The sequence below is a fragment of the Triturus cristatus genome, chromosome 7, assembly GCF_964204655.1.
Source record: "Triturus cristatus chromosome 7, aTriCri1.1, whole genome shotgun sequence".
In the NCBI taxonomy this organism is placed as follows: domain Eukaryota; kingdom Metazoa; phylum Chordata; class Amphibia; order Caudata; family Salamandridae; genus Triturus; species Triturus cristatus.
The window spans coordinates 1,339,926,066-1,339,950,597 of record NC_140590.1 but is presented as its reverse complement, the minus strand read 5'-3'; the positions used below and the strand labels follow the sequence as shown (position 1 = coordinate 1,339,950,597).

Here is a 24,532-nt window from a genome sequence, read left to right as displayed (position 1 = left end):
TGTAATTGACAAAACTAAAAGCAGATTCAATAGAGCCATTCCAAATTATACACACATCATCTATGAATCGCCACCAATATTTTACATGTGCATCATACAGTTCTTTGTGGGTGGTTCTGAGGACGTGTTCTTCCCACCAACCAACGTGCAAGCACGAATAGCTGGGAGAAAAACAGGCCCCCATCACCACCCCACGTAGCTGTTGATGGACCTCCATGTTGAAAATGAAATAGTTATTGGTAAGGCATATCCTGATCATACTCAAGAGCATTTCATTATGTTGATAAAATTCAATAATTCGTTTAAAAAAATATTTAACTGCTGCCAAACCATCAGTATGGTGGATACTGGTGTACAAAGAACACATGTCTATAACAATGAAGACATAGTCCTGTTTCATTCCACCGCTTTCAATTTTGATAACAAATGGCCCGTATCTCGTATATATGATGGTAAATTCTCCACGAATTCATGTAGAAAATAGTCCACATATTTGGACATTGGCTCAAATAGACCTTTTTTGTACGGATATGATGGGTCTCCCGGGTACAGGTACTTCATTCTTATGTACCTTCGGGATCAAGTACAACACTGGGGTGGTTAGGATAATAATTTAAAAAAAAAAAAATTCATTCTTGCTCAAGAGTCCCATTCTTTTCCATTGGGATAGGTCTTTGAAAGTGGATTCCTTAATACGTCTGAGGTCATTAAAGGTGGCTTTTCTGTAGAATGCAAGGTCACTTAAATGTCATTCTGCTTCTCTCATATATAGTTCCCTGGGCCAGAGCACAATATTTCCACCTTTATCTGCCTTATTGATGATGAGGTTTCCATTGCTCTGCAGTTTGTTGTATATATATATATATATATTACGACCACTGCCTTCTTCCAGGTAAGAAAAGGGCTCGACACACTCCGGGGACTTTCAAAGGCTTTATTTTGAAAATTCAATGCGTGCTGCTGACAGTCCCTGAAACGCTAGGCAGACGCGTTTCAGCCATGGTTAGCTTTCCTCAGTGCCTGTTCCACGGACTTCATGGTTTCTCTGGGGGTCTGGAATGATACAGCTGATAAGGTGACCGCTCCCAGTCAGGTGACGCTCGACTCCTCCTTCAATTAAAGGTGCAGCAGTGTAACGCAGACGTCCTCCCAGGCAGGTGCATGCTGGATAATGCAGTTCAAGTGAAGGTCTGCGCAGTGGCAGAATCACTTCAAACACCTAGTGATGCAACAAACTCGTTGTACCTGTGCCACAGTCCAGCTTGAGTGCCCAGTAGAACGAAGCAAAGCCTTCTGCCATCCCCTTACTCAGGCATTTGGGTAATGCCTCCTCTCTCCCCAGTGCAGCAAACACGCCCAATTGGTAATACCAGCTGCCGGGGGGGCTCCGCGTAATTGCATTACAATGCAAATGTCCAGGGTTGCTGGTCTTCCGCGGTGCTCCTGACCGAGAGGGTGTGCCGTATGTCAGCGACCTGCTTGCTGACCAAACACTACGACCACTGCCTTCTTCCAGGTAAGAAAAGGGCTCGACACACTCCGGGGACTTTCAAAGGCTTTATTTTGAAAATTCAATGCGTGCTGCTGACAGTCCCTGAAACGCTAGGCAGACGCGTTTCAGCCATGGTTAGCTTTCCTCAGTGCCTGTTCCACGGACTTCATGGTTTCTCTGGGGGTCTGGAATGATACAGCTGATAAGGTGACCGCTCCCAGTCAGGTGACACTCGACTCCTCCTTCAATTAAAGGTGCAGCAGTGTAACGCAGACGTCCTCCCAGGCAGGTGCATGCTGGATAATGCAGTTCAAGTGAAGGTCTGCGCAGTGGCAGAATCACTTCAAACACCTAGTGATGCAACAAACTCGTTGTACCTGTGCCACAGTCCAGCTTGAGTGCCCAGTAGAACGAAGCAAAGCCTTCTGCCATCCCCTTACTCAGGCATTTAGGTAATGCCTCCTCTCTCCCCAGTGCAGCAAACACGCCCAATTGGTAATACCAGCTGCCGGGGGGGCTCCGCGTAATTGCATTACAATGCAAATGTCCAGGGTTGCTGGTCTTCCGCGGTGCTCCTGACCGAGAGGGTGTGCCGTATGTCAGCGACCTGCTTGCTGACCAAACACTACGACCACTGCCTTCTTCCAGGTAAGAAAAGGGCTCGACACACTCCGGGGACTTTCAAAGGCTTTATTTTGAAAATTCAATGCGTGCTGCTGACAGTCCCTGAAACGCTAGGCAGACGCGTTTCAGCCATGGTTAGCTTTCCTCAGTGCCTGTTCCACGGACTTCATGGTTTCTCTGGGGGTCTGGAATGATACAGCTGATAAGGTGACCGCTCCCAGTCAGGTGACGCTCGACTCCTCCTTCAATTAAAGGTGCAGCAGTGTAACGCAGACGTCCTCCCAGGCAGGTGCATGCTGGATAATGCAGTTCAAGTGAAGGTCTGCGCAGTGGCAGAATCACTTCAAACACCTAGTGATGCAACAAACTCGTTGTACCTGTGCCACAGTCCAGCTTGAGTGCCCAGTAGAACGAAGCAAAGCCTTCTGCCATCCCCTTACTCAGGCATTTAGGTAATGCCTCCTCTCTCCCCAGTGCAGCAAACACGCCCAATTGGTAATACCAGCTGCCGGGGGGGCTCCGCGTAATTGCATTACAATGCAAATGTCCAGGGTTGCTGGTCTTCCGCGGTGCTCCTGACCGAGAGGGTGTGCCGTATGTCAGCGACCTGCTTGCTGACCAAACACTACGACCACTGCCTTCTTCCAGGTAAGAAAAGGGCTCGACACACTCCGGGGACTTTCAAAGGCTTTATTTTGAAAATTCAATGCGTGCTGCTGACAGTCCCTGAAACGCTAGGCAGACGCGTTTCAGCCATGGTTAGCTTTCCTCAGTGCCTGTTCCACGGACTTCATGGTTTCTCTGGGGGTCTGGAATGATACAGCTGATAAGGTGACCGCTCCCAGTCAGGTGACACTCGACTCCTCCTTCAATTAAAGGTGCAGCAGTGTAACGCAGACGTCCTCCCAGGCAGGTGCATGCTGGATAATGCAGTTCAAGTGAAGGTCTGCGCAGTGGCAGAATCACTTCAAACACCTAGTGATGCAACAAACTCGTTGTACCTGTGCCACAGTCCAGCTTGAGTGCCCAGTAGAACGAAGCAAAGCCTTCTGCCATCCCCTTACTCAGGCATTTAGGTAATGCCTCCTCTCTCCCCAGTGCAGCAAACACGCCCAATTGGTAATACCAGCTGCCGAGGGGGCTCCGCGTAATTGCATTACAATGCAAATGTCCAGGGTTGCTGGTCTTCCGCGGTGCCCCTGACCGAGAGGGTGTGCCGTATGTCAGCGACCTGCTTGCTGACCAAACACTACGACCACTGCCTTCTTCCAGGTAAGAAAAGGGCTCGACACACTCCGGGGACTTTCAAAGGCTTTATTTTGAAAATTCAATGCGTGCTGCTGACAGTCCCTGAAACGCTAGGCAGACGCGTTTCAGCCATGGTTAGCTTTCCTCAGTGCCTGTTCCACGGACTTCATGGTTTCTCTGGGGGTCTGGAATGATACAGCTGATAAGGTGACCGCTCCCAGTCAGGTGACGCTCGACTCCTCCTTCAATTAAAGGTGCAGCAGTGTAACGCAGACGTCCTCCCAGGCAGGTGCATGCTGGATAATGCAGTTCAAGTGAAGGTCTGCGCAGTGGCAGAATCACTTCAAACACCTAGTGATGCAACAAACTCGTTGTACCTGTGCCACAGTCCAGCTTGAGTGCCCAGTAGAACGAAGCAAAGCCTTCTGCCATCCCCTTACTCAGGCATTTAGGTAATGCCTCCTCTCTCCCCAGTGCAGCAAACACGCCCAATTGGTAATACCAGCTGCCGGGGGGGCTCCGCGTAATTGCATTACAATGCAAATGTCCAGGGTTGCTGGTCTTCCGCGGTGCCCCTGACCGAGAGGGTGTGCCGTATGTCAGCGACCTGCTTGCTGACCAAACACTACGACCACTGCCTTCTTCCAGGTAAGAAAAGGGCTCGACACACTCCGGGGACTTTCAAAGGCTTTATTTTGAAAATTCAATGCGTGCTGCTGACAGTCCCTGAAACGCTAGGCAGACGCGTTTCAGCCATGGTTAGCTTTCCTCAGTGCCTGTTCCACGGACTTCATGGTTTCTCTGGGGGTCTGGAATGATACAGCTGATAAGGTGACCGCTCCCAGTCAGGTGACGCTCGACTCCTCCTTCAATTAAAGGTGCAGCAGTGTAACGCAGACGTCCTCCCAGGCAGGTGCATGCTGGATAATGCAGTTCAAGTGAAGGTCTGCGCAGTGGCAGAATCACTTCAAACACCTAGTGATGCAACAAACTCGTTGTACCTGTGCCACAGTCCAGCTTGAGTGCCCAGTAGAACGAAGCAAAGCCTTCTGCCTTCCCCTTACTCAGGCATTTAGGTAATGCCTCCTCTCTCCCCAGTGCAGCAAACACGCCCAATTGGTAATACCAGCTGCCGGGGGGGCTCCGCGTAATTGCATTACAATGCAAATGTCCAGGGTTGCTGGTCTTCCGCGGTGCTCCTGACCGAGAGGGTGTGCCGTATGTCAGCGACCTGCTTGCTGACCAAACACTACGACCACTGCCTTCTTCCAGGTAAGAAAAGGGCTCGACACACTCCGGGGACTTTCAAAGGCTTTATTTTGAAAATTCAATGCGTGCTGCTGACAGTCCCTGAAACGCTAGGCAGACGCGTTTCAGCCATGGTTAGCTTTCCTCAGTGCCTGTTCCACGGACTTCATGGTTTCTCTGGGGGTCTGGAATGATACAGCTGATAAGGTGACCGCTCCCAGTCAGGTGACGCTCGACTCCTCCTTCAATTAAAGGTGCAGCAGTGTAACGCAGACGTCCTCCCAGGCAGGTGCATGCTGGATAATGCAGTTCAAGTGAAGGTCTGCGCAGTGGCAGAATCACTTCAAACACCTTGTGATGCAACAAACTCGTTGTACCTGTGCCACAGTCCAGCTTGAGTGCCCAGTAGAACGAAGCAAAGCCTTCTGCCATCCCCTTACTCAGGCATTTAGGTAATGCCTCCTCTCTCCCCAGTGCAGCAAACACGCCCAATTGGTAATACCAGCTGCCGGGGGGGCTCCGCGTAATTGCATTACAATGCAAATGTCCAGGGTTGCTGGTCTTCCGCGGTGCTCCTGACCGAGAGGGTGTGCCGTATGTCAGCGACCTGCTTGCTGACCAAACACTACGACCACTGCCTTCTTCCAGGTAAGAAAAGGGCTCGACACACTCCGGGGACTTTCAAAGGCTTTATTTTGAAAATTCAATGCGTGCTGCTGACAGTCCCTGAAACGCTAGGCAGACGCGTTTCAGCCATGGTTAGCTTTCCTCAGTGCCTGTTCCACGGACTTCATGGTTTCTCTGGGGGTCTGGAATGATACAGCTGATAAGGTGACCGCTCCCAGTCAGGTGACGCTCGACTCCTCCTTCAATTAAAGGTGCAGCAGTGTAACGCAGACGTCCTCCCAGGCAGGTGCATGCTGGATAATGCAGTTCAAGTGAAGGTCTGCGCAGTGGCAGAATCACTTCAAACACCTAGTGATGCAACAAACTCGTTGTACCTGTGCCACAGTCCAGCTTGAGTGCCCAGTAGAACGAAGCAAAGCCTTCTGCCATCCCCTTACTCAGGCATTTAGGTAATGCCTCCTCTCTCCCCAGTGCAGCAAACACGCCCAATTGGTAATACCAGCTGCCGGGGGGGCTCCGCGTAATTGCATTACAATGCAAATGTCCAGGGTTGCTGGTCTTCCGCGGTGCTCCTGACCGAGAGGGTGTGCCGTATGTCAGCGACCTGCTTGCTGACCAAACACTACGACCACTGCCTTCTTCCAGGTAAGAAAAGGGCTCGACACACTCCGGGGACTTTCAAAGGCTTTATTTTGAAAATTCAATGCGTGCTGCTGACAGTCCCTGAAACGCTAGGCAGACGCGTTTCAGCCATGGTTAGCTTTCCTCAGTGCCTGTTCCACGGACTTCATGGTTTCTCTGGGGGTCTGGAATGATACAGCTGATAAGGTGACCGCTCCCAGTCAGGTGACGCTCGACTCCTCCTTCAATTAAAGGTGCAGCAGTGTAACGCAGACGTCCTCCCAGGCAGGTGCATGCTGGATAATGCAGTTCAAGTGAAGGTCTGCGCAGTGGCAGAATCACTTCAAACACCTAGTGATGCAACAAACTCGTTGTACCTGTGCCACAGTCCAGCTTGAGTGCCCAGTAGAACGAAGCAAAGCCTTCTGCCATCCCCTTACTCAGGCATTTAGGTAATGCCTCCTCTCTCCCCAGTGCAGCAAACACGCCCAATTGGTAATACCAGCTGCCGGGGGGGCTCCGCGTAATTGCATTACAATGCAAATGTCCAGGGTTGCTGGTCTTCCGCGGTGCTCCTGACCGAGAGGGTGTGCCGTATGTCAGCGACCTGCTTGCTGACCAAACACTACGACCACTGCCTTCTTCCAGGTAAGAAAAGGGCTCGACACACTCCGGGGACTTTCAAAGGCTTTATTTTGAAAATTCAATGCGTGCTGCTACAAGTCCCTGAAACGCTAGGCAGACGCGTTTCAGCCATGGTTAGCTTTCCTCAGTGCCTGTTCCACGGACTTCATGGTATATATATTCACTTAAAAAACCGTAGGTTTCACACATGTTATAGTTAGATGGACATTTCACTCGTAAAAAAACAATGAAATTCCCCCGTTATAGTTACTGCAGGCAACTATAACTCACGCGACCGCAATCCTCTGCTGATGACGTCAGATATTACATCACTGTATTTAGACACTTATTTACCCATGTCTTCTTCCATTAATCTTTAGCTATACATATATTACAAATATTTGTTTTTCATAAAGACACATATGTCATCAGTGATGTAATATCTGACGTCATCAGCAGAGGATTGCGGTCGCGTGAGTTATAGTTGCCTGCAGTAACTATAACGGGGGAATTTCATTGGTTTTTTTACGAGTGAAATGTCCAGCTAACTATAACATGTGTGAAACCTATGGTTTTTTAAGTGAATTTGCAAGGTTTTTTAAATGCTAATTCGTAACTATAACGTGTGTGAAACCTATGGTTTTTTCAGTGAATTTGTACGTTTTTTTAAATGCTAAGTTATTTTTTTATTTATTTATTTTTTTTCAGGTTTTTCACCGTGCGCGCACCGTGAAATTATTATTTTTTTTAAATCGCGAGGTGCGCGCACCTCGCGATTTTTAAAAAAAATTAAAATAGTTTTTTTCTGCCTTGGGGGTCCTTCTGTGACCCCCTGACCAAGGCTAGGGGGTCAGGAACTGTCCACTCTGCCCCCTTTTCACGTTCTCCACCTTTTTTTTTCACCCCCTCAGACTGCGAGAGACAAAATGGCGGCCGACACTTCCTGGTTTCGACCGATTCGAATGTTAACGACATCTAACAACCAATCAGAATTGAGCTCGGGCACGGCAGGGTGCGCGCACAGTGCGCGCACCCTGCGCGCGTATAGATATTGATATGCTTTTAAATGCTATTTTCGCAGGAAATACTGAACAGATTTACACCAGACCTGCAAAAGGCACTTCCTTGACCTTATGGCTACCTCTCTGCCAAATTTCAAGTAATTCTGTTCAGCCGTTCGGGCTGTAGCTGCGTCTAAAGGTCCTATGGAAAAATGCATGGGGAAAACGTGTTTTGGGACCCCCCCTTTTTCTCAGCCCCCGCTTGACGAATCACCCCGAGACTTTCAGGGTAGGAGCTGAGCGGAGCGCCCCATTAGTTTTGAAAATTTCGCGAGGATTCGGCAACCGGCGCCAAAGTTATTCAAAATAGAATTTTGAGATTTCCTATGGAAACTAGGTAGTAACTATAACTATCTACTGGCGACCGCCAGTAGATTATATATATATATATATATATATATAGTTTGCGCTTGCCCAACATACATGATTCACAAGCCAGCAGCAGCAGGTCGTCTCCGGCTGCTTGGCTTCAGGCTCCCATTCAATGCCCTGTCGCCACGACAAAGAATTTGATTACGCCAAGGTGTACTGCACAGTTGCTCAGCAAATCACGGATTGATTTTTCCATGCGATTTCAACTGGCTGTTAATTAATATTGTCTGCATGGAGCCCTTGACTCCCGCTTTGGAGCACTGTCCCCAGAAACTACCCAACTAATCAGTGGCTGTTTTTCCTTATATACAAATTGCTTCGGACCCTTCGTTCCGCCTTCACTTGTTTCGGACTTACCGCCAGCGCCCACGCTATCCAACTAGCTCACAACTGTCCTGAAGATGAACCCCAATAATTGGGTTCGAAACGCCATCGACCACCCCACAACATGAACTCCTTATAACTTGTGTAAATCATTTATGGAGTTCAACTATATTGTTGTCAATGCGATGCCTTTAAAAAAATTCACTATCACTATTTCACAACCACGCTTTTTAGGTGTCGCGAGCCAAAGGCTCGACGAGACATTTTATATGTGGGATTTTCAAAGTGCTACCCACAGTCTTTTGGCTGGCCTAAACCTTGAGTGCACGATCACATGCACGTGCACAGCTGCTCCTCTGCTCATTGCATTCCCCCCTCCCTTCTCACCCAGCCCTTTGATGCTCTGCTCCATTACTTTCACTTTCGCCGCTTTGACCCTTGCATTCCCCCCTCCCTTCTCACCCAGCCCTTTGATGCTCTGCTCGCATCTCCCTCCTCCCTGGGCGTGAAGGGAGACAGAGCCATTCTGCTTGATTAATGGCTTTGCATTCCCATGTGTTCCCGTAGTAAACATGCCCGAGGCCCTAGCCGAGCACAAGGCTCACGGAGACATTCTCTTTACCCTCGTTAGTCCCTTATCTCTATTTCCTTCAGAAGCTCCTGCTTTCCCTACCTTTCTGCCCAGCGATTTGCTTGTTATTTTTGGAGCTTTATATAGCGCAAACTAGACCCCACACATCGGGTATCAGAGCGCTTTACATGAGCACCAGTTTTGTTACAGATTGACACATTAATTTTTGTTACATCGTCCTTGCCGAGACTCGAACCCGGTTCCTCCGCTCCGAGGTCCACCGCTCTAACTCTAAGGCTACATGCTTATGTTAGCCCCATACAATCATTGGGGCACCCTATAGCAGCAACTCTATTAAGAGCACCCTTTTGATACCCCTTCATTTTACCTGCACATTGTTTCCCAAAAGTTGTACCAATTGTAGGGAGCCTGAGGATGCGGGGAAACCATCAGCACAAATTAACAATTTCCAGTGTCCATCCTCAACTTTCCTGCATCCCTTCAAGGTTCAGTCAACTTGTTTTAATTTGCGGCAGAGACGGCGGCGCCGAAGTGGTTACTTCGGAGAGTGCGGGCGGAGCCGTCTGGTTGGGCTAGTTGCGGATCGTGTTGGTTTATGTATCTCGAAGGCACCTCTCACCTACAGCAGCTTCGGGACGCACCGCCAGGAGCCCTGAGCCGCGAAACGACGCCCTAAACGTCTATTCGCTATGTCGGTTTATATGCAAATGTTTACGCGAGTGCCGTGGGTAATGCTGCCCTGGTAAGTTAAAGGAGCCACAGAGCTGCATGTACTCTTGTAAACACCCCACTCAAAGAGCGTTGTAGTTTATTAGGACGAGCGAGACAGAAAACTATCGCGACCAAATACATTCATCGTTCCACCACGCACTTTTCTCCTGTTAATCCTTTTGCTTTATGTTGGATTTTTGAGGATTGTCTGCCTGGCAGTGTGTTCGAAAAGCTGCATGCAGTTTGTATTGTGAAGAAAACTTTCCAAAAGTTAGAACATAGATACATTTTTTTGAGGGGAGAGCTTAGAGCTGAAATATCTATCTCGGCACTCTTTTCTAGTTTTAAGGCTATGTTTCACGGCCATTGCTGCTATAGACTGCCCGCCCTAGGTTTTTGCATAACACTAATGCGATTATGAGGGAGTTAGATGTCGTTAAGAACCAGGCGCGCAACACCCATTGGACTCAAAGGGCTTCAGCTCCCCCCCCCCCCGTCGTGTGTGGCAGCCCGGGATGAGACACCTTCCCGGGCAAAAAAGCAGCCGCACCCGAGCACTTCACAGGTCTTTAAAAGACTATTTGCATGTTAATGAGGCCTCGCTGTTGTTTCACCCCTTCTAAGAGCCCCTGCAGCTCCACTCTGCCTATTGCTTACAGTTCAGCCCCCCCCGAAATTTTTGCTCAGCCCCCCCCCCGAAATTTGGCTCTAGTTGCGCCTCTGTTAAGAACTAATTGGAACTTATTTCTGCTTGTTTGCAGTACATTGAACAATTTTCACAGCTCGGACGCTCTTATTTTTAAGTTCAACCAACTTTTCTGTTTACATTCGGACTGAACACGGCTCTCTTCAGGGTCCATTATTTTCCATGTGCTACTGGTGCCCACTGGATGCGTTTAAATAGCAATTTGTGTAACTTTATCGTCCCGGCCCTGGCACTTTTCACTTAACCCTGCCATCAGTCAGTCTACTGTATTGTAGAATTTGTGTAGCGCTTTCCTGCCCGTTGATATTCTCTGTGCGCTTTCTGTTAGGTGGAATGTGCAGCTCCTCCGCTTGTGTATGCACGGTAGAGTGTTTATTAGCACAGTTTATGTGGGAAGTATTTCGGTGACAAGCCTCGGGCCAGGAGACGTGCTCGAGACCTGATGCAACCGATCTCCGCAGCACAACTTTCTTGGGGAACTCGAATCCCTTCCTTTCAGTTGTACATTATAACTTCATTCATATCTTTACCAGTAATGTTGGCATGTTATTGCGAATATTGTTAGGAATGTCACATTATCGGTCGGACAAACATTGATAATGTTGGGAATCGCAAAGAACGACTAAAATGTACTCCATAGGAGTGAGCAGAACCTCCAATAAGCATAAAGCAAACAGGAGGGCAGTATTGTACAGCAGCATTTGTATAGCGCTTACTCCCCGTATATGAGGCACTAAAGCGCTTAATTCGCCCTGATGTCAAGCTTCACCTATACCCGAGCCTCTACTGGGAGTGTTTTCTTGTCGTGTGTGATGACCACGAGGTGCACCTACAGTCTTATGGGATGCAGCGCCCGGAGGTGTGATGGGTGAGGGTTTGTGTGAGAGAGAGACACGCAAATTATAAGGACTCACCAGCTTAGCCATGGGGGCGGCGGGATGCTGTGGGCATGGTCACCAAAACCGGGGGTAAATCACAAAAGAGCCAACAATACATATGCCGGGCGGAGGGGTTGTTGAAGGAACAAAAGGACACCTGCGAGCTAAGGATGGGAATTGGTGAACTAACCAGAAGTCGTGTACCATTTTTCTTTATTTATTCAAGTGTTTTTTTTTTTTTTAAGATGGGGATATTGTTAACTACTGAATACATACACCCCATGATGTAGGGAGGAAGTGAAAGAGCAATTGAGACCTGAAACCCGAGCAGAAATTACACAAACTTTAGACCAGTTATCTCTTACAGGCTGAGGTACAGATTGGCACAAAGGCAAAAAATTATGCCAGCGAGGTCCTCCCAGGACTGGAAACAAGCATCCTCGGACCGGTTTAGGGGTTTCACCCCTCTTCAGCCAGGATAGCTTGATTCCAGTGGCATGGAGCGCACGGGACCCACGTCTGGGCATACCCGTCCCACTCGGGGCGACAAATGCAACAAGCATTTGCAATGCAATAGGTCTCGCATTTACACGAGTTTGAGCTGTTGGCATTGTAAATGATAATGCCTTTTATTTTTGTTCTAGTTTTAAAAACATAAATAAAAGGCTTTGTCATTTACAATGCCAATAGCTTAAACTCGCGTAAATGCGAGACCTATTGCATTGCAAATGCTTGTTTCTACTTATTATGTGAGCACCTTAACAACAACAAAATTGTAAATAAATATCTGTCATCTTTTGACCCACATGACCCTTTACAGACTCTGTTTCTTGCTAGAGTTTGAGCTATTGGCATTATAAATGACAATGTCTTTTACTAATGTATTTTGAAAACCTGCAAGCGTAGCGTAAGCACACACTTTGTACTTCTAGTCATTGCTTATGAGAAGCAAGGCTGGCAGTAACTGCGCCTCTTTTACTGCCAGCCTTGCTGCTCGTAAGCAAGGACTATAAGCCCAAAGAGCGCGTTAACGCACCGCTTGCAGGTTTTCAAAACAAATAAAAGGCATTGTCATTTGCAATGCTAATAGCTCAAACTCTTGTAAATGCGAAACCTATTGCATTGCAAATGCTTTTTAATATTGGAGAGGAGCCAGCAACTCCCCCAAACAATGAAGTCTCACAAAAACCATGACAAAAAGAACATTGGCAAGCCAAAAAGGCTGTAAGTCAATGCCAGACGTATGAACTTTGCCATTGATTGTTTCAATTGCTTGGGCACATTAACTCTGACTACCATCATCTTCTAGAGTCACGACTCTAAGTTTGCCTGAAGTTTGGTAATGGCTTCACTGTACTGTAAGTAGCTGAAGTCCTTCACTCTATTTTATCGTTTCTCTGGTTTCCCACCCAAATAACTCCAGTGAACTTGGGTTTCATGACCGTATCCTGTTCATGCCAAGCTGCTATGAGCTGTTTTGCCTAAGCCTTGTAAGGTACTGAACTCCAGATTTTTCTTCCTTGGTTATTTTGATTTTCTTTACCCTAGTATCATAACTACGTTGCCAACCTTCTTACTCATACACTTCTGTGAAGCAGATGTGCATCTGCCTATGTATAGCCCTCCAGAACCTTTCTGTTCTTTAGTGAACATTTGAACAGAATGGCAAGTGGTGCTTTCACCATCTTTGAAGTTCCTTCCCATTGTGGATATATGCCACCCAATCTTGGTATATTCAGCGTTAAATGTGTATACTTTCTAGTTCTCACTTATTTTTGGAGTCTACAGTTTTCCTATACAATCATGTTAAGAAATATTGGTTCAATACTTTATTTTTCCTCTGCCAATCTCCTACGTGCACATTTTTTAGGTCGAGCATTCGAGACCTCTTGTATATACTTTAGTATATACTTATATGTGTATGTACTTTGTGGGCTCTGGAGATCAGCCCTAGGACTTGTCTGCTTCCGCTTCTGACCCTAGTGCTTCGATTCCAAGAAAAAGGAATGGTTTACATAGAGTGGAGATACCGAGTAAGAGCAGACCAGTTACAAATATATATATATGTTTAAATGCTGCACCTTTAATAAGGTCCATATCACAGGGATGCATAGACTCCGCATTTCATCCAGAAGTGAATATCGTTTACTGCTAAGGCAATGGAGTGCCTAGAGCGTGCTGTAGATAATTATTAATACTTTGACATGCCCTAATCTTTTGAGCTCTTAACGGCGCACGTCTTCTTGTGACCCTATCTGCTTCCTTCGCACTAATGGAGACGCTTACTTAAGTCAGGCACCTTTGCAGGTACGCAGACCGTGGAAGAGGCCTAGTCAGCTTTCCATCCTTCCGAGTTCGGTAAAATGACTACCATTAAATAGGTTAACATTCACCCCTGCAATTTACAGCGATTATAAAATGTGTAAATGCAGCAAGAGGGACAAAATAAAAAAAACTAAATCCAACAGCTTCTTTCTGTATGCCCAGCGTGCCAGAGATTCACTGAAAAACAAATTCGGCTGTTCCCACCTCTTATCTCTAAGGCCGGGGGAGGGGTCGTCAACAGCACACCGACCACTGAAGGAGCATTGTTATGGCAACGCTCCAGCTTAACATACCCAGCACTGTGTAAACTCAACACAAGACAAAAGTTATGACTGTCGCAACCACCATCACAAAAGCAGAGAACAAGTTTACAGTGTGAAAAAAAAATGGCTGAAACAAAAAAAAAACAGCTTGTTGAAGAAACGCACATAAAACTAGTAATTATGCTCCTGAAATGATGCAAAGCCCGAGTGCATTAATCATTAAAGGGAAGGGGCCGTATTGACAGAACACATTGTCTGCCCGGAGAACGCTCGTCTTGTGCACAGCAGCTGCCAGGTTGTATTAGCTGGATAAAAAGGCCAACGTAAAAGGCAAACATTTTTTACCCCTTATCACGGCCGCTATTATTTAATGTGTACAAAAAAAAGGTTTTGACGAGCTGCGCAGCCCGTCCCACTAGTGGTGGGTGTGAAAGTAAAAGTGCTGATGTCCGCCTTGGAGTTTACACATTATAGGAGCTTGATGTCAGCGCATGGCCATGTGCCAAGAGGTCTCTCGGTGTGGCGCTGTGCACGTCTGTCTGCACTCACTTTCCTGAAGAGTTGTTGCATGTACAGTCTCAGGCATGCTGTGAGTCCGCCCTGCACACCCCACTTCTGAGAAAAATACATATCTTCCAGAATGTCAGTTAGAGATAAGACGAGACAGAAGGAAAGCCGGCAAGTGCACTGCACACTATAGTTTCAATCAACGTACTCAAACCTTGCCATGCCAGCCACCGGGCGATTGAGAGTTTGTTTACCACTGCCGCCTGAATCCTACAGAGTCCGGGACGCTGCAACTGCACATTCCGCCTCGGGGGCAATTGAATTTGTGTTGGGGGGAAGGGGTCACATTGATTGGAACACTGATTTTTAACAGCTGACCCGAACATGGCTGGCGGACGTTGCAAGCACTCAGGCAGCGCTGCGAGCGTCGTGATTGCCACACCACAAACTAGTCAGCTGCCCTCTCACAACAAGCTTCGGCACTGTAGCAGGAAAAAAGTGGTGATCAAAGAGAGAAAGATACTGCATGCGATATAAAGAGAGAAAGTTAGAGACCGGGGGAAGAGATCTCGCGCTCAGAGGTGCAACTAGAGCCAAATTTCGGGGGGGGGGGGCTAAGAAAAAATTTCGGGGGGGGGGGGCTGAATCTTTTAAGCCATAGGCAGAGTGGAGCTGCAGGGGCTCTTAGAAGGGGATGAAAAAACAGCGAGGCCTCATTAACATGCAAATGGTCTTTTAAAGACCTGTGAAGTGCTTGGGTGCGGCTGTGTGCGCGCTGGGAATCTGTCTCATCCCGGGCTGCCACACACGACGGGGGTGGGGGGGCTGAAGCCCTGTGAGTCCAATGGGTGTTGCGCGCCTGCTCACGCTATATACAAAACTGCAAAAATAAAACCAGAACGAAAAAGAAAAATGATGGCACTTGAAAGTAAAATGGTTGGTGCTCAGATATCAAATCATGACTGACAACATGCTTTAAAGTGTCAAAAATGATTTCGGACGGTCAAAAGTTAAATCAACACTCAATGCGATGGTGTAATCCATGCCTACGTTACAAAACAAAGTAATGCTTCTGGGCTCAAAAACGGAGTGAATAATCAATAGCCACAAGAGCGCTGCAACTTCGATACGTGATTACCGTAGCGTGAACTCACGTTTATATACATGGTATATAATGTGGTGACAAGGTTACCGGGTATAAGGTAACGAGGTTGCCATGTACTAAGTGATTAATCAAAAGGCACATAAATTCTGCAGCTTCAAGACGTGATTGCAGTAGCAAGAATCCTTACGTCTCTATGTTGTATACAATATGGTGAGAAGGTCACCAAATGTTACTGTGAACGCGAGATTAAAAACTCCAGAAAGCTCGACTTACTGGAGTAATTTCTATAACCGTCCGGGCAGCTCGCAAGGAGAACGGTACAGAATCGACGTGTAGCACGAAAATAAAAAGACGTGGCGTTTGTGCGTCTTAAAGTGAAAGCGCTTACTTAGCGGACAATTGAATAAAGTTAATTGCAAAAAATAGCTGGTAGGATTATGCTGCGTAAAAACGATGCGGGCTTCAAGAATAAAAGTTTCATAAATTATGAAAGAAACGAAAACATAATCAAAGACTCCAAGCACAATTAAATCCGACGTAACATAAACAAGCCCGGCAGAGCATGGGCGCGAGCGCTTGGGGGCGGGGGAGCGGACCCTTTGAAGTGCTTCAAAGGAGCCAAAGCTATAGAGAAGGGAGGGGGGAGTGGGAGCAGCTGTGCACGTGCATGTGATCGTGCACTCAAGGTTTAGGCCAGCCAAAACAGTGGGTAGCACTTTGAAAATCCCACATATAAAATGTCTCTTCGAGCCTTTGGCTCGCGAGACCTAAAAACAGTACCCTCCTCTGGGTCACCACTTTTGCCTTTGGACCGTTTAGGCCACACCTGAACCATTGTTCTTTAAATATGCCCAACATACAACAGTAAGCAAAGGTAACAGTTAAAATCTTTCTTTTAAATTTTGATTTCTGCAATTATCGCTCTTTTTTGTAATGTATAATGGGGAAGATTTGCAATACGTGGCCAGGTTTGTAAAATACAGGGGCACTGCAGTTACAAACGTGCCACAAATTGATTCTTAATGCCACTCCACCTGGGAGTAACACATATTTATATTATTTAACAAAATATTTAATGCCACTCCACCTGGGAGTAACATGTTTTTAGGTTCTATAACAAAAAAGGGGGCCTTGATGATTGAAGCGATAAATTGTGTTATGGTTTTAATTGTGGGTTTATTTTTTGCTACATCATTTGTATTTCTTTAATTAAGTAACAGATATTTTCAATTTTAGTCATCCATTTCAACTTCACAAATGCCACAATGGGTAGTGTTTCAGAGCAAAAGAGCGCTATTTACGGCAAACACAGCAAGAGAACGTTATTTCCTGCTAAAGCAAATGCACAGGATTAGATCAAAATGACAAAAGTGGGCAAGTGTTGCGAAGTTGTTCTGAAGCGGATTTCCTAATTTCCAATTAATTCTACCTTCTCCACTTTTGCTTCTCCTCCCTGGCGTTCAGACGATCCCTCTAATTCGACGGACTCTCTTTCGGATGGTAGGGTCCTCTCTCCGGTTCTATTGGTCCAACTTCCTGTGTCAAAACCTTACTTTTCCCTCTGCCTTCCTCACGGCGACCATTCATCTCCTAGGAAACGGCTGGCAACGGAAGCACGAGGCGCAGGCGGAGCTTCGGCTGTGAGCCAGTGGCAGGGCTCTGGCTGTGGGCGTACACCGAAGAAAGCCCGTCGCAGTTTGTTTTGTTTTTCTCTTAAAGACGTAAGTGACAAGGCGCGTGTAGACCGTATACTGTGGACGAAACTTTCGCGTTGGTTTTAAGTGGTGGGACGGGTTTACGTTCCAGACCAGAAGGTCATCGTCGGACTTTCATCTGTTGACTAAATTCTTAAATTCAGAACCAGCCCCGCTGAAGACAGGCTCCATCCAACTCGTTGCCTTATTTCGCTACCTACTCGCGTTAATCGCAGTCGAAGTCTAGATTCCTGATCCTTCGTGTTTCACTCTTGCGATAATTCTCTTCCACGGAGCTTTAAGAGGGCCGGTACCGCATTGAAAACTGTTTTTGAAACTGGTCCCCATTGTGTCATTTACTTCCTTAACGTTACAGAGGCGGATGGTTTTAGCATAGTCTGATTGGTAAGGCAGCCACCCCGATTCTGATAATGCGCTGGTATCTGAGTAGCAGCTTCTTTTTTTGGACAGCGTAGTGGCCAATTTGGGAGCTGTCTGCTGCAGAGACGTTTTAATGCATGGGCAAAGTGGGCTCTGGCCCAGGGCCCCAGCCTTTCAGGGGGCCCCCTGATAGAGCCCGCTCTATTCTGCAGAGAGTCTTGCCCAGATGACCTTGAATAATTATTCTAAACACCTTTTTCCTTTCATTTATTTGAATGTGGGTGATCTGTGAGAGTCTATTACAGACATTTTGCAGAGAAATGTTGTGTTATGTTTTATGCAACATCCATAAAAAAAAAGTTTCTTTTAGATCAAAACAGGACCTTGCATATGAGAAGTGTGAGGGTGCTGCAGAGATTATTTGCAGTAATATTTGTGTGCTGTTGCTGTTACAATATTTTCACTTTCCCTGAATATTAGATGTACAAACATTTAGAATGTGGACAGAGTGTGCCTGTGAACTGTCGTTGACCTGGCTACAGAGGGCATGAACGAGCTGAAAATGGATTCTAAATCGGAATTGGGGCCCCCAAAATACGTTTGGCCCAGGGCCCCCAAAATCCTTAAGATGTCCCTGCTGTGCTGTTCTGTTCAGATGCCGCCGGGCCTTTTGGCCGACCCTCCCCTCCACCCTTCCTACTGAAAGAGTCAGAGATCCTTGGTGGAGGTAAGATTTATTAATGGTAAGCAATGACGAAGTGCATTAAAAACAGGCGTTTACAATGGGATAGGTCTCGCATCTGTTAAAGTAAGAGCTGTTGGTTTTGAAAATGACAATGTTTTTCACTTTTTTTTGTTTATTTGCAGTTAAGTAATTATTTACATACTACTATTGCCGTTGGTAAACAACACAACATTGTTGTTTTTAACGTCAACAGCTCTAACTACAAATGCGAGACCCATTGCATTGCAAATGCTTATTTTTTTTAGCTTTCTGCTGCGTTTGACATTTCAGGAGACCAGACCAACTCATTACCTTAAAGCCAGAGGCTCATAGCTAAGAAGTGATAAAATGAGGTACATATCTACATTTTTAGAAGCTACCAGTTTTAGATGAGGGAAAATTAAAAACGACTTGTATAACAGCAGCATGGCTTGTATATCACAAAACTGCAAAAACAAGTATTCTCATATGCTTTGTTATGTTATACTTAGGTTATAATTGCAATCTCCACAGTTGACGTACTCACTGACCACCTCTTTGCTCTTCGTACCTCAATTTATCCCTTCCTCCATGAGATCGCCAATCAACTGTCGCTTCCATCTACATATTCGACCCTCCCTTAACTCTCTTCATTCATAACAGTGAGAATGATGAAAGTGGGCCATCCACGGAGTAAGAAGCAGAGAGCACTGAAGCGACAAAGGGGTGATGCATGGTAGCCGACGTGCCAGGGACACTCCAAGAGCTGATTCCTGGCCACCTCTCCACCTACCCCCCAATCCACGTGCCAGAGTACGGATGCATGGGTCCCTTCGACATCTATAAAGGTTAGATTTGACCTGCCTCGAAGAGAGTATACTAGCCTTACCACCCCTAACACAAAGACTGTCAGAAGTATGGGCACCCGCATGCACTGCTTGAGGATGTTTTCCTTTTTAGGTCTTGCTGAATCAGCGCGCATGCGCTGTTTGGAGAGACTTTAGTAATGGCTTTAAAAAATGCTACCGCTGGCTACAGCTTGCAGTGCATGTGCGCGGGCGCGCGCTTCAGCAGAGGCGCCATATGGCGTGATTACTGCTGCTCGCGCACATGCACTGCAAGCTGAGGCCAGCGGTAGCATTTTTAGCTTGCTAATCGCGGCACCGGTGCTTTGCTTTTAACATTAAAAGTAAAGAGCCAGTGCCGCGATTGTAGCGTGTTTTCTTTACTTTTGGTATAATCGCGGCACCCGCGCTTTACTTTTAATGTTATAAGTAAAGCGCGGGTGTCGCCATTATACCAAAATTAACGAAATAGAAAAAAACATCTATTTCTTTACTTTTGCTATAATCAGGGCACCCGCGCTTTACATTTAACATTAAAAGTAAAGCGCGGGTGCCGCGATTATAGCAAATGTAAAGAAATAGATGTTCGGGTACTAATAATAACCCCAAGCCAAATAAAGGGGTAAAAGGCCGCTTTATTGGACAGGTAGGCAGAAAAATACATCATTTGCACAACAATACATATTCCGAACTATCACCCCCCGCCCCTACTAAATTTTCCCCAACAACCAACTTCCCCCACGTTGTTCGGCCTAATCCTCCTCCCCAAACCCCTATCTACCTCTCCTGCCTACCCCCTTGCCTCCAACCTCGCTCCCTTGCTTCCCTCTGTCCGGAACTATTCGTGATGCCCCCAACCCTTCCTGCCTGTCTTGCTCTACTCCCACTCTGCCACCAGGAAAAACCCTAACACAGGAGTTTTTCCTGTCCCCCCCCCCCTGGAAAAACCCCCATTGATACCGTTAACTGGACGCTCATCATCAGTTAAGAGAAAAACATACCACCAATGTTGCCCAACAGGTGAAACTTTATTCATACCATAACATTATGCCGTATGGCCAACACTTGTCCAGAAAACCCCCAAATTGTTCCATGACATTTGAAGAAAACACTCCAGGCAAAATAACTTCCCCAAAATTCTTACCACTCTATGCATAAAAAAGGGGGGGGGTAGGAAGAGAACATTTTAGGGAGGGGGTGTGGGGAGGGAAAGGTATCATTGCCTTTGTAAAAGAATTTTCCCCAACTTCAAACAATTGTTGATATAACAGCGAGGCTGTCGCTAAAACAGTATATCCTAACACCATGTACTAATCTGAAGTATTTTAGAGACCATCTCTTTTATATTTAAAATATAAATTTAATTACCTATAAAAGATAAGTGGGAGGAGGAGCCTAGCCGGCAACAGAGATGGCCGCCTGAGCCCTCGGCTCCGCCGACTCGTCCGCTTCCCTCCCGTACCGCTTCCTCTCCTGATTGCTGAATCGTGCTTGTTGTGCGGTAACGGGTAGGGGAGGCGACGCTGCATCCGATGGTGGGCTCCCCGTCGTCCCTCCTGCACCGGGGGTGAAGAAATGCCCTGAATTCCCGCAGACGCCTACGGAGTGGGTCCGGTCCTTTGTTCTCGGCGGCGTCCGGCTGGAGGGCAACAACAGCGGCCATTACAGGAGAATCCAAAACCGCCGGCGAGACGCGGTAGGCCACCGAGATTCCCAGAAGTAGCGCAACAGTTTCTTTTGGAGCCTCGCCGCTACGCTGCTTTACCACCACCGATGCAACAAATGTATCCCCCCTGTTGGAAGTTCCCCTTTGATCTCTCGCTACGAAGTGTAATGGAAGGGGCCATCTTTATTGAGTGATCGGCGCTTATACACGGCGCCTGGTTGGACCGTCCCTGTGCTGTCCCTGTGCGTGGCGCTGGGCTGGGGGTTACTGCCCTGTCCCTGTGGTTTGGCGCTGCCTCTCTGGGAGCTGACCTCCTAAACGACGCCGGGACATGTACGCTAAAGACTGGGCTCGAGGGTCGCCACACGCTTGCGGATTCCGGGAACAGGGAGCTGGCATCTCATCCTCTCACGCTATGCCCGTGAGTATCGGCGACGTCCTGGAAGCTTTGGCTGCTATGCGAGCCGCTTTCTGTTCCAACGCCCGTGACCTGGAGCGCCGGCTAGACGACGCCGTGCCCGTTCTCTCCTTGGCTGACCGGACGGGCGGCTGTGCGCGGAGCGGATCGCCGAGCCCAGGACTCGGCAGTCGTGTGCAGCCTCTCCGGGGAGACGTAGAGGAACTGATTGTGAGTGAACTTACCATCACCGCCGCTCGGACTGTCGCACCTATGGAGGACACAGTGCATTCTATCTTTGGACGGAACCTAGAGGTTCGCCGTCGGATGCCAGGACTACCACCGCCAGCGGGTATTGCTGACAAGATCGCTCTGCTTACTCTGCACATGTTGCCCGGGAGTGAGTTGCCCACTTTTGGTGGATTATCACTGTATGCCTACCCGTACTGCACTCTTGGGGATAACACTGTCCTGCTTTGGATGGCGATTACTGGCTGTTGCCATCTCTCTGGGTGTTCACATCGGCTGCTCTTCCTACTCTGCGGGACTACGCCGCAACTGCATTATGCTGGCGCACTGGCACGTAGGGGTCAGGGTTGAGTTTGTCTTTTTCTTGCCCTGATACCGGTAACTACATTCCTGGGACTGTGCTGGACTGACGAGAACGCTGGACTTTGGGTATGGTTTGCATGGGGGCCCGGGAGGTGATGGCCGGATACACGTCTGTTGATTTTTCTTTTGTTCTCTTGGGTTGGCCCTCCTCCGTTGATAAATGTTTTGCACCGTTCTTGTGGGTAGGGCAGCCGGGGAACTAGTTTTCTCTGAGTGACCGGGACATGTATCGGTGGTGCTAGAAGACTATTGCGGGGGCTTACGCTTATCAATCATGGCTTGAAGATTCCTTGTGGATATTTTGGATGTTTCGGTTGGGTGTTGCTGCCTTACTTACCCTGCGCGCTGCTGCTGTGACCCCAGTTCTCTCGTCATACCGGGCATGTTATTACTATTGGGTGTTAGACTACTGTTGCTATTATGGGTGCGAGATGGCGGAGCTGGGGGACGCATAGTGGGCTCCTCCCCACCTTTCTTAATTTTATAAGAGTTTTCGGATTCTCTCTTTTTCTTACTTTCTATATTTCGGGACTCCTTTTCTTGGGCGACAGGCACACTGCTAGGGGGGGAAAGGCCGTAGCCAGCTGCAGGGGTGCAGGGTGGGGGGCACTTGGGGGGTGGGGTTGCTTTCTTTTTTGTTTTTTCTTTTTGTTCTATGGGCCTTCTATTCTTTGTCCTTTTTCCTTCCCTGGGGTTCAGACGTTCCTTTCTGGGTGCCACGTAGCGACTCTGGTGTTTTCTACTGCTATAAGATTATCTATCCTGATTGTTTAACACCAGTATTGACTTGTTGTGCTACGAGATCCTGCTTATGTCTATCCTACAAGGAAAACTTTTAAAACTTGACCTCAGTCCTTCTGTAATATATCCTCTGTGTTTTCAGTAAGTTGTAATGTACCTTATGTGTGAGCCCCCCCGGGCTCCTTGTTTTGACTTGTATTTGCCCTTTTTCTATCAATAAAGGTCTTCAAAAAAAAAAAAAAAAAAAAAAAAAAAGATAAGTGAACACCGTCATGCCTAAAAAATTGATAGTCATCTTTTGTAATTGACTCATGAGTCAACCAGTCTATACCAGCACTGTGGCAAAAACGGTGTAGATCTCTATTCACCTTCTTCCGTGCTCTCTCAACTGCTGTAAACCTTTCTGCGCCTTTCCAAACCCTTCGTGGCATTAGTGCCGTCAAAACCAGATATGTGTCGGGCCATGTTTTTAACAAGATTTCGAGATCTGTTTTCATATCAATAATTAAACCAAGACCTGACAAATTGTACTAGGTCGTTTTCACCAAGATGAATCAGCAACATTGCCAGCTTATTTTTACAAGAGAACTCGCTCATAAGGGGCAGGAGCTGACCCCACCTCATGCCGCTTTTCCCAAACCATGACAATATGACCTCCTCTGAATGGAAACCTAAGTTCCTACCAAAATGTCTCTTCTCAGCTTGTTTAGCGGCCCACTTAATGAAGGAGTGTCCAATGATCCAGACTTGGCGTTGAGACAATATGTTACCGGCCAACACACCTGAAAAGAAAAAACAATTAGTATCCTGACTTTGCAACATCGCCCTCTAAATTTCTAATGTAACGTAAACAGCAGTCTGAGGTCCAGCGTCCTAGCTTCTTAACATCACTGAGGGAAAACCCCCACCTGGCGGCTTCTGAAGCTGCTCCTATTCGGAAAGAATGCGTCCCAAAATTGACAGGATTCTCCCCTACTTTCTTCAAAGCTTTACGCATAAGTGCTAGGATTTGGGAGGCTTGGAGCCGGGATCCGTCCTGATGCCTAAAAACATAATCTGAAGTTGCACCTCCCACTAACAAAAACTCTAACCATGCTTGCCTAGGGCAGCATAAAGGACCGTTTATGGCTTGCAAAAACACTTTCGACCCTTTACCTGTTTGGTCCGTTTTTGATCACTCTAGGAAAATACAAATAGAGGAGCTAAACAAAGAAACATTGTGAACTTTGAGGCCCTCATTGTGAGCTGTGCCCAGCAATTCTGAAATCCTAAATGCTCCAAAAAAGAGCCAAATCCAGCCAAGCTCGTCTGTAGGCCAAATTGGTGCTGTTAGCTAAAGAGCTCTCGATGAGACGCTGAGTAGTCAAATCGCCAAATCACACACCTCTTGGGGGACAGGGGTCTTCTGAAAATATGCTCCGGGCGCCAAACCACGGAATCTCACCCACTGAAAACGAGATAGGGCATCTGCGATGTTATTTGCCACTCCCGCAATATGTTTAGCTTTGAAAATGATATTAAATTGCAAGCACCCCAACATAAAATTCTGTAATAGCTTCAACAATTGCTTATCTCTGACTTTTTGCCCGTTGACTAGGTCCACTACAGTTTTGTTATCGACGTTAAAAACTACCTTTCTGTTGGCCAATTTCGGACCCCAGATAGCCAATGCAACTATAAGTGGGAAAAATTCTAGAAAGGCTATACTCCTTTTTTCAGTAATCCACGTGTGTGGCCACTGCTCGGCACACCACCTCCCCTCCCAAAATATGCCAAAACCATTGGCACCAGAAGCATCAGAATATAACTGTACTTGCTATATAAAATCGTCTTCTAACGACCAGATTGTGACGCCGTTAACATTTTTCAAAAAACACAACCACACCTCCAAATCCGCCCTCATGTTGGCAGTTACTCTGATCCGATGGTGGTGAAGCCAACTGCCCGACATGGCAAACCCCAAACGTCTGCAAAAAGCCCTGCCTGCCCGTACAACCCTACAGGCGGAGTTCAAATGGCCAAGCAAACATTGCACTTCAAGCAACTTCAATTTGTCCGCCTTTATGGCATATTCTAATAGCCTGGTGATTTCAAGCACTTTTTTCTCCGGAAGTCTGGCTTCCATCTTATGTGTATCAACTTCAATACCCAGGTATGTTAAACAG

At 47.2% G+C, this 24,532-nt stretch overlaps 1 protein-coding gene across 2 annotated transcripts in view; it reads right to left on the bottom strand.

The window, feature by feature from the left end:
* Positions 1-16,920, bottom strand: part of LOC146811999 (uncharacterized) — a 364,821-nt gene extending 347,901 nt beyond the window's left edge. Inside the window, exon 1 of one of the 2 annotated variants that reach the window (XM_085614549.1) lies at positions 16,758-16,920. The gene's annotated coding sequence lies outside the window, so the exon portion shown is untranslated. The remainder of the gene's footprint in view (positions 1-16,757) is intronic. The other variant, XM_085614550.1, reaches the window with a different exon arrangement.
* Positions 16,921-24,532: the final 7,612 nt, after the last annotated feature.